Source organism: Phodopus roborovskii, unplaced genomic scaffold (assembly GCF_943737965.1).
Source record: "Phodopus roborovskii unplaced genomic scaffold, PHOROB, whole genome shotgun sequence".
Classification (NCBI taxonomy): Eukaryota; Metazoa; Chordata; class Mammalia; order Rodentia; family Cricetidae; genus Phodopus; species Phodopus roborovskii.
In genome coordinates, this window is record NW_026126540.1 from 36346391 (window position 1) to 36356959 (window position 10569).

Genomic DNA, 10569 nt, shown 5'->3' on the forward strand with positions numbered 1-10569 from the left:
TCTTAGCAACATTGCCTTCAAATCCAAAGTGTTTTTATCTGTTTATCCACACAGGAAGTTGGTGAGTAGTGCTTTCCCTTTGTATTTATCACAAAATCCAAACCAATTCTCAAAGTCCTGTGTGACTTTTTTTTTTCCTACTCATTTGCTTTGCAATTTTGACATACAAAGGTTAGAGTCTTATTTCACATACTCATGTCACCTCATGTAGAAACTGGACAAATAAGCCAAACACTGACAGTGACAACTCCTGCTGCATGGGGCAGCAGACTCACCTAGGTCCAGGGATATGAAACCAGCTTAGGCAACACAATGAGACCCTACCTCTTAAAACTAAAACAAACAAACAAAAAAAAAAAAAAAAAAAAAAAAAAAAAGTTTTGAAAGAGTAATCCTAATAGTATATAGTTAACTGTTAGCTACTTGATCTAATAATTTATTTTTCATGCCAAATACAAGCAGGTTTCCAAGAATGTAAGACACAGGAAAATATGCCATAGAGGAGACAGTGCCAGGATGGCCCAATTCAGAAAGATCTTGTTTTCTTAACCAAAGTTGGAGGGTGGGAAGGAGTAATCAGTCCTAAGGGAATTATCATAACTCTGACTTCTATTCAAGTGAACAAAAAATAACCCCAAACCTATTCAAAACGGACTCAACCAGAATCTTGAATTTTGTGACAATAAATTAGCATTCTAAATACCTGAAGTCTTAAAAAAAAAAATGAAATACCATCTACATTAATAGATCTGAAATTGTGCAGTTTCAACATAAGACGTATTCAGGAAAAAAAAAACAACAACAAACACAGTCTCTAACACTGTTGCTATACTTGTTCGTGAATTTAAAGTATTTTCAAAGATACTTATAAGGGAAGAAAACTGAACAAAAGTTAACAATGAACTAAGTAAGTACGTAGCCCCATGTAAGAGCACCTGTCTGGCCATATAGTGTCTAGGGTTTCAATTCCTAGCACCTTAAATTTCATTTCTCCATCTAGACAATATTTGAAAGAAATGAGAAATGACTAGTTAAAAATTAATTATAAACATCTTAAAACTACAAGAAGGTTTTTTGGTTTCCAAATGGATAATAGTGAGCAGCTAATTCACAGCTAATATTAATTTACTTCTTAGATAGATTAATATCAAATGTCTGATCAACCTATATACTTATTTTCAGCCAAGGGGAAATAATAGAGGCAGGCACTTAAAATTACTAAAACTGGCATCTGAAAGCATAAGAATACTTACAGTAATACTTTTTCTAAAGGCCATTCACTCAACTTCCCTTTGTTGTAGTTACTCTTTATTTGGCTGTCTTCAACTTCTAAGCTGTTGTGTATTATCACCACTGCTCATTTAAATGATGCTGTCATGTCTGGTAGTGTTTACAAGGAATAAAAAAACATGGGTGGAGGGAGGTGAGGGAGGTGAGGGATGGCTTAGCAGTTAAGAAAACAGGTTCCTCTTCCAAAAGATGTGAGTTCAATTCCCAGCACCCATATGGCAGCTTACAACTATCTCTAACTCCAGTTCCAAAGGATCTATAGTGCCCTCTTCTGGCTTCAGTGGGTACCAGGCATGCATATGGTACACAGACATACTTGTACCCATACATTTAAAATAAGACAGTAATTTAAAAAAATGTCTTAACCTGTGGAAAAGAATGTCACCTTACACTGAACAGTTTTACAATTATCTCCGGAATACAAAGTATAAACCTGAAGATTCCCTAATAACTAATTAAACTAAAAATTTACAATGCTAAACAAAATTTCTGTAGCAAATTGAACATGTTTTAGAAAAAACAAAAATGTTACTATTTGCCTGTGGCATGAAAACAGTCTTTTAACCTTTTTAAAGAAGGTAGTAACAACCAAGACTATGTTGTTCCCTCTCAAAGGTAATCTGACTCTGTCTAGCCTAGATCCTAAATTCAATACTAGTTCTTTTGAATCCCTTCTTCAAACCTGACACAAAAGTGACTTTAGCAACTCCCCCAATTCTCCCTCTTGTTTTCCACTACGCACTTAGATATTGCCTTATCTGTTATTAAATTAAACCAACTTCCCTGTTTCCCATCTTTTCCTGTCTCAATTCATTCTGGACACTAAAAAGAGTCCCACTATAAAGCCCTGGCTGGCCTAGGACTAGCTATGTAGATCAAACATCTGCCTGTCTCTTCCTGCCAAGTGCTGGGCTTAAAGGCATGAGCCACTACACCCAGTGAGGTTACCCTCCCCACTTATGAAACTGACAAAAAAATAACAAAAATAGGTGGCTTTTGATTAAATGCCTATTATATGTCAAGCAGTCTTAAATATTATTTCTAACCTTTTCAACAAACTTATGATGTAGGTAGTACTATTATTATCCTTTAAAAATAAGAAACCAATATTTAAAATTATCAAATCATCAAGTTAGTAAGTTGCCTAAAACTATGCACTTAGTAACTGGTGAAGCAAGGTTGTAGACCAGGCTTGTCAACTCCAGAACCATCTGTAAACAATGGCTAAGTCAGAACAATGTGAGTACATACCTTTGAAACAAAAATAAATGTTCTCATATTGGTAATTTTAGAGGAAAAATCTGAAAAAATTAATTAATAAAACCCACAGTGTTCAAATTACAACTTCAATTGTCTCCTTTGTCACTAATCACATTCACCTAAAATATTTTTAAAGGAACTTATTACAACTAACTTTTTCAATGCATACACTATAATGAAGTTGCACATTTTTAATACTAGGAAGTCTATAGACAACCATAAAGACTCTAATTGGGAACTATCCCGCTGCCCAAAGCTAAGGAAGGAAGAAAAGACAAAAACAAATGCAATCAAAGATAAATGTACAAAAATGTCTCTCCGATATTTAAAATAATAATAATATGATAAAGATCAACCTTAAAGCTCTAAACCAAGAGACCAACATCCCATATAGACAGGAAAAATAGTATAAGGCATAATTCTAACTTTTATAAAAATAAGTCTGTATATGAAAATAAATACCTGGAAAAATATATACTGAAACATTGCTGGTAGTTTTCTCTGTGTAACAGGATCATCAATAATGTTAGATTTCTTCTTTACATTTATGCTCTTTTCAAAATTTGCCACAATGTAATATGTAATATTGATCTCTCTCTCTCTCTCTCTCACACACACACACACACACACACACACACACACACACACACACACACACACACGGAGGGAATACCATATTCACTGAAAACAATCCTAAAGGTAAAAAGGAAAGATTAGTTGGAATAGAAGCTACAACTTTCAGGACAAACATCAGCCTCGTTTTGTTGCTCATGTTTACTTTTAGATTGTATAAAGGATGTTTTCCAAAACTCAGTAGTATTTATGAAGCTGCACAAGGCCTACCCACCAAAAGCACCACAGTTCAGCAGATTTTCCATGCATGACTATTGAACATGAATGTCAAATTAATTCTAACTTAAAACATACAAAACAAACAAACAAACAAACAAAAACCAAAATAACTACCCTCATTTTGCAATCTAAATGTAGTATTATTTCCTTTAAGCATGTGAGTTAGGTCTAAGGAGGAAGAAACTTGAAAATAAAACTGGCAAGCTCCCAGTATTCAGTAAGAATGTAAACTGATGAACTTTGTCTATTCACACATCCCTCCTAAGTAGACATTTTAGTGGCACAGGATGATTGTAATCAATGTAGGGGGAAAAAAAAATAAAAATCTGCTCTACAAAAAAAGAAAACCCCAAGCCTTGACATTAAATACAGAATAAAACTGTTAGCTTAACAAGGAAACAACTTCAGTATGATGTGGTTGGTGTGTATGTTGAGTTCTGAGCTACATCACACTCTGTGTTGTTACTATATTTTTGACAACTAGGGAATAGTATTTATGAAGCTGCACAGGCCTACCACTTAATGAACAGCCAAATACTAAAAAGCTGTTAGAAAACAAATACACAGAAATAGCTAACTAGTATGATGAATTTTACCTAAAACTATAATTCCATTTTAACCCACTATGAAAATGCATAGATTACTAGACTATAAACTCCGGTAAAAAGAATACTACATATTTACATGTGTCCAACGAAGAGTTTAATTTTGACTCTTTCAAACATCCCAGCTGAGATGGCTAAGCAGATAAAGGTGCTTGAGGAGTTTGATCCCTTAGATTCACAAGGTGGAAGGAGAAAACAAACTCCTACAAGTTGTCCTGACACCCACACATGCATCATGGCTTGTGCATAACATACACAGAAATCATAAAGATAGGTAATAAAAATGTTTTAGGGACTGGAAAGATGGCTCACAGGTTAAGAATACTGACTGCCCTTCCAGAGAACCAGGGTTCAGCTCCCGGCACTCATTGGTAGCCAATAACCACCTATAACTCCAGTTCCAGGGGATCTGACACCCTCTTCTGGCTTACTCCACTTGATACTTGTTTGGTACACAGAAATACATGCAAACAAAAGACTCATACACATAAAATAAGATAAATTTTTTAAAAATTTAATTTAAAACATTGGTTCAATGGCTGAACGGATCTGTTAATAAAAGAATATAGGATAGTTCCACACACATCCACTAGATTTGGGCTAATTATAAACTACATGAAATTGTAAAATTAGTAAAAATGCCAACTACTACAAGAATTAAAGAAGTAATTGCTGTCTTAATGTTGCATAATACCACAAACCTGTCAGGAACAGAATGAATTATATTTATAAATGGATTTAAAAATATTACTGAAAACACAGTGAATGAATGTGCTCTTTAGGCTACACATCTGGCAGTCTACACAGTAAGGGATTCCCTACCACTCACATGCCGTAGCACTAATGCCATCATGGTTTCATCTAACAGTTGTACCTAGTTCTCTGTATCCCTAAAGTTTTGCCTTTGAAAACTAAAGCACAATCTTATCCTGAACAATTTTCTCCACCCCCCACAAGCATAGTAAGTTGATATAAAACAGTAATGAAAAAAAAAAAAAAGCCATGAATAAGGGACTGGAGAATGGCTGAGTAGTTAAGAACACTGCTACAACTCCAGCCCTGGGGATTAGACATCCTCTGCTGGCCTCCTTGGGAATCAGTCACATACATGGTTCACAAATATACACTGAGGCAAAATACACAAATCCATAAAAAATTTAATGATTTTGATAAGTAGCATATTTGATTCATACTTGTGAGTTCAAAGTGAAGCCCTTTAAAGTGCTAATTAATTCAAAAGCATTTTTTACTACGTATCTGTATTTTAATATTCTTAGGAAATATGTCTAAATTTTATTATGTCCTGAACCAAACATGATTCATATGCCTTATTTTAAGCTTCGTTAACTTTGCCATCCCATACTTTGAGTCACTTCCTATCAATGTAAATTAAATAAGCTAAAGATACAGGTGTGGCAAAATTAGAATGACTTATAAAGAAATTCTTTCAGATTTATTTACAGTAAATTTATAAGCCCTAAATAAGTTAAGGACTCTTTCAAAGTCATTCATTTGTATAGCAATTAAAGTTTAGTTCATAAAACAAGTTAATCTCCCAGGTGTAGATCAGGTATTTCTGAAAATAATACTAAAAGGACTATTTTTTATTCCATTTATAAAAGCACACCGTTTCTTGTTTCAGTTTTACCTTAAATAATCACACAACTTCCCTTTTCATATGGGCGCGTGTGTGAGTGCACTTTGCATCCCGCACTCTGAAAGGCCTATTTTCAAGCAGAAATGAGAGCATGGCACAGTTCTTTGCTGAGCTGCTTTGCTGATCAGAACATCATAATAATGAATAAAGTTAACTTTAATACTCATCAAGATAATTTAACTTTGAGACAAATTAACCAGTTATCTCAAAACTATGCTTGGGGAGGGAGATCATGATCACTCACTGCAAACCCATAACCACTAATGCAAAACCTCAAAATGTAAATTATCTTTTAAGTTTATAAAATATTAAAAGGTACATAAAATTATTACTTTTGATCACCAAATTTATGTACATACACAGACCCACACCAAATTTATGTACATACACAGACCCACACCAAATTTATGTACATACACAGACCCACACAAAGGATGCTTCAATTTCCTTTCATTAACACATGAAAGCTTAAATATTTCTGTTTAATGCTAGTATTTTCTACAAGATAAAAAACTACACTAAGTAATGTGGTAATTTCATGACATTGAGATGAGCATAAAATATTTGAGCTATGCTGTAACTTTCCCCAAGTGATTAGCTTAATTTGGAAAAGAATATTGGGTAGAAGTAAGTTTATATTGATATATGTCCATTACATGTATCACAATAATAAAACATAAATGTTTTGTACAAGTTATTGCTATTGGTCATCTAAAAAAAGAGCTGTTTGGAGCCAGGAGCCTTGAAAACTGAGCTTTGGTGAACACTCCCTGACTCTCCAGCACATGCCACACAGTACTAGGTGCTTTCTGGGAACTCAGCTGTTCTCCCTCCCTTTACCGATGTCATAGCTTTGGCTCAGACCAAGTCCAGCCTTCTAGATTCCAGAGCCAGAAACACTGAACAAAGTCTTGGCAGTATAATTTTCTATGAAAACAAAACAAACAAACAAAAAAACTAAAGTGGTATCACCCTCCTCTTAAAACTAAATAAAATGTCAAAGATTCAAAGCTAACCTTACATAACAAAATAAGTCTGTTTTCTGAATAACAACGCACCACAATTTAAAAATTCAACTGCTCTTAACCAAGGACTACTTGGTCAAACATATAATATTCCAAAATATCATAAAACATAAACAAATTACAGGGGCAGGTTAAAAAAAAAAAAACTCCTTATAAGAAAAAGTAACTGCCAGAATGAGCAACTAGATGTTTTATATGAGACTATCAACCATCCACTGACAAAGTTCACAGTAACAGAAAACACCGCAAGACTCAGAGTTATTTCACTATTAGATTATTAAACACAGTCCAAGGTGGAAGTTCCCTGAAAGCAAAGGCCCTCTAATTTGGGAATACCTATATTCCCAACAATTAGCACTCAGTGGTTAAAAGCTGAAGAGTGAGGTGAGCTAAATTCAACCTGTCCCAAAGATCTCATTTGGTGACCAAAACAATTTTTTGTGTTAAGAACACCCAATGAAAATGAAATTGTCATGAAACTTATACTCAACAACTATGGCTGTTGAAACTAGGATAACCAATTCTTTGAAGACAATTTAGACATATACTAGATAAGTCCATTCATATACAGTGATTCTTTTAGAAATAAATCACAAAGATATTCCAAAAGGAAAAAACACGTTGCCTAGACTACTGTGAAATTTCACTATCTTAACAGGGAGGGGAAGATATCTATATGCCCAATAGAAAGAAAATAGACTATTTAAAAATAGTTGAAAGGTTAAAAATGAAAGGGCAGGATGTAACTTGGTTATTGAGTATTTACTTGACCTGGTTCAATCCCTAGCACATTATTTTTGTCTTCCTCAACCCAAATTGGCTTCCACACTATAGTCAGAATGGTGTTTATAAACTGAGGTCAGATCAGGTCTCTCTTCTCCTCCAAGGGTTCCCCAACTCACTCAAAGTAAAATATAAAGGTCTTACTATGGGATCCAAGGTTTTATAAGCTGCAGTTACTTCTCTAATCTCAAGCCCTATTTCTCTCCCTGTTTACTGTTCTCAGACCACATTGGACTCCTAGCTGTTCTTAAAAAGGCCATGTACACTCCGGGGCCTTTGCACTAGAAGCCTCTCTCTTTGAACACAAGGGAGCACACATCCCTCCCTCACTTCCTCCAGGTCTCCCTGCTCCAATTAAAGGTCCTCCCTGGCAGTGTTATTCTCTAGCTCCTCACCAGACCTCTGTCTTCCATACAGCTCTATCCCCTGACACTGGACATTTACTTGGATATGGTCTATCCCTTATGACTGATGGGATGACAGCAAGAACTCTGCTTTATCCACCCAGTATACATGCTGCATGAATTGATAATGTATGTTTTCATAATTAACTACATGAAAACCATGCAGATGAAGAAGCTTGAAAGAGAGAAAAAGAAATTATTTGATTTTCAAATTCTCTTATTACTAAAAGGTAGACTTACAAGTAAAAGCCTGATTAGTCATGATTAGGATGTTAAGGGGCCATAAAATACTAAGGAGTATTGGCTTTTAGATGACTGCTGGTTAGGGCTAGGGATATAGCTGGGTGGTAAAGTGCTTGGAAACTAACTGTTTTTGAAACTCTGGGTTAGATCCCCATCACTACAAAATGACTGCGAATAAATCGACTACCTACCATTTGTGAAGCTGGAGTTGATCCCCAGCCCCACATAAACCAGGCATGGAAGCACATACTTAGCCAAGCACTCTGGAGGTAGAGGCAATAGAAGTTCAAGGTCTTCTTCAACTACATTATTGAGCTATACATGAAACCTGTTTGGGGGGGGGGGTAATAGTTACTGAGAACATAAAATTGTAAGAACAATCACTCTTAAACCTTGTTCCCAAATCTCCAGAATTTAAGGTGAAGACACAATCACATCCAAAGGCCACAAATAAAGGTTCGATTTTGAAAAGTTCCAATAAGAAACTAAATAATAACTGGGATTTCAGATCACTTTTAAAATAAGTGTCTAAGGGGGACTTTAGAGGAGTCTTGAAATTAAATGCAAAATTTTGTGCATTAATGTCTATTTTCTGGGAAAAAAAAGAGCCCATATATTTCACGATATTCTCAAAAGTATCAGTGGCCTAGAAAAGTTTAAGAATGACGTGAAATGAAAATCAGACACTTAAGTGAACCATTCAATTCATTTAACAAATGTTGGGGCACCACATGTAATCCTTGATAAAATGAATGCAAACAACAACCTTGAAGTAGCAAGGAAGCCAAACAAGATTCACTGAAACACCACTCTAAGAAAGCATATTCAACAATATAAATTTAATTTTGAAACAAAGTGTTGTTACAGAAAAACATAAAGACAGAAGAGAGTCTGGGGCTTAATCTAGCACTTATATCAAAGTGTTGCAGAATTCAATTACTTCAAAAGAAAAGAAAAACTACTCATAGGCATACCCACCCCCACACATTCTGACAGGAAACTCAAAGAAAGTTTCCAAATCCTGTTTCCAGCATCATCTCTTGTAACTGACTGCGTCTGAAGGCAAGCTACCCTGGTTAATTTTGAGGGTCGACACTTTGATTCTAATAAAAACAGAACGGATCTTCTGCCACCCAAGAAGCAGAAAACAGTGGCTGCTGGTACCTGTAACGCTTGGCCCATTAACCTCCTGCCCCTTTACTCCATTTCTTACACAGTACTTCCTTCAAAGCGGCGACAAAACGATTTTCCCTTCCCAAAGGCAATACACTGTTCCTCAACGCTAGCTCTTTTTCCAAAAGATCAAAGGTCCCCTAAACTCTGGTTTTCCGTCCTGTGAGGAAACCTCGGGGTTTTGGGGGGAGCACAACTGTCCTGCCTTGTTCTTCTCCTTACAATAGCAGATTACACAATTCAGCAGTAGACACTGTTTCCTTAACTTTCTGCGTGAGACAAGCCACAATTCCACCACCCCGACACTCCTCTCTCACACACCCTCGATGGGAGGAAGACAAGAATCACACCGTGGCCTCTATCCTGACAAAATTCAAGGGAAGCAGCAGGAACCAGAGAGAAGAGCAACGCTGCAAAGACGAACACATGGCAAGCCGCAGAAGACAGAGGGCAGGGAGGGCGGGAACCCGGCTGGCGGCGGAGTGGGACACGGAGGTGTCAGCGCTCGGAGGCCGGGGCAAAGGCCGCACGGAGGGCACCGCACTTCCCGGGCCCCGGGACGACACCTCGGAGCCGGCGCGGACACGCGTCCCCTCTCGCGGCCCGCCCCTTGCGGCCGGTCCCGCAGGCCCGGCCGGGCGGCCTCGGTCCGCGGGCGTGGCTGGCTCTGGCCTCCAGCCGCGGCCCCTCCCGCCCGCCAGGCTCCCGGCCGCCACCCCGGACTTGCGGGCGGCTATGAAGAGGCCACCGAGGTGCGGCCAGCCCGCGCTCCCCATTCGCGCCCCGCACTCACCCCGCGGCCCGGCGCCTCCTCCACCTCCTCCTCCTCCCTCCTCTCGGCCGCGGCTCGGGCTCGGGCACTGCGCGGCGGCAGCAGCAGCAGCAGCGGCCTCGGGAGCGGCGGCGGCGGCGCCTCCGGAACGCGCACGCACGTAGCACGCAGGCCCCGCCCCCAAGTCCGGGCCCCGCCTTTTCGGACGCGTTTCCCGAGTCTGTTTAAAGGAGCCTCGCTTCAAAGGATGAGGTCTGTGGAGAAGGCAGTTGGGGACTCGCCTTAGAGGAGGTGATTAAAGCAAAAATTGGAATGAGGAAGGAAGAAAAAATTCAGAGCGAAGAAAATTTTGAGGGCATGCATTCACTTGGCAGTTACTAGTTGAGCACCAAATAGGTGTTTGATTCTGGTCTAGGAGTATACAGGGAAAGTCATTTTCTAGAGCTTTCATTCTCCAGAACTATGAGAGGGAACATGAACAATAAACAAATAGCAAAAAACCGCA

The 10569-nt window shown here is 38.1% G+C and overlaps 1 protein-coding gene across 1 annotated transcript in view; it reads right to left on the reverse strand.

Annotated features, from left to right (window-relative positions):
* Rap1a (RAP1A, member of RAS oncogene family) overlaps window positions 1-10196 on the reverse strand; it is a 68045-nt gene extending 57849 nt beyond the window's left edge. The window contains exon 1 of the mRNA XM_051199443.1: window positions 10086-10196. The gene's annotated coding sequence lies outside the window, so the exon portion shown is untranslated. The remainder of the gene's footprint in view (window positions 1-10085) is intronic.
* Between the last annotated feature and the right edge of the window lie 373 nt (window positions 10197-10569).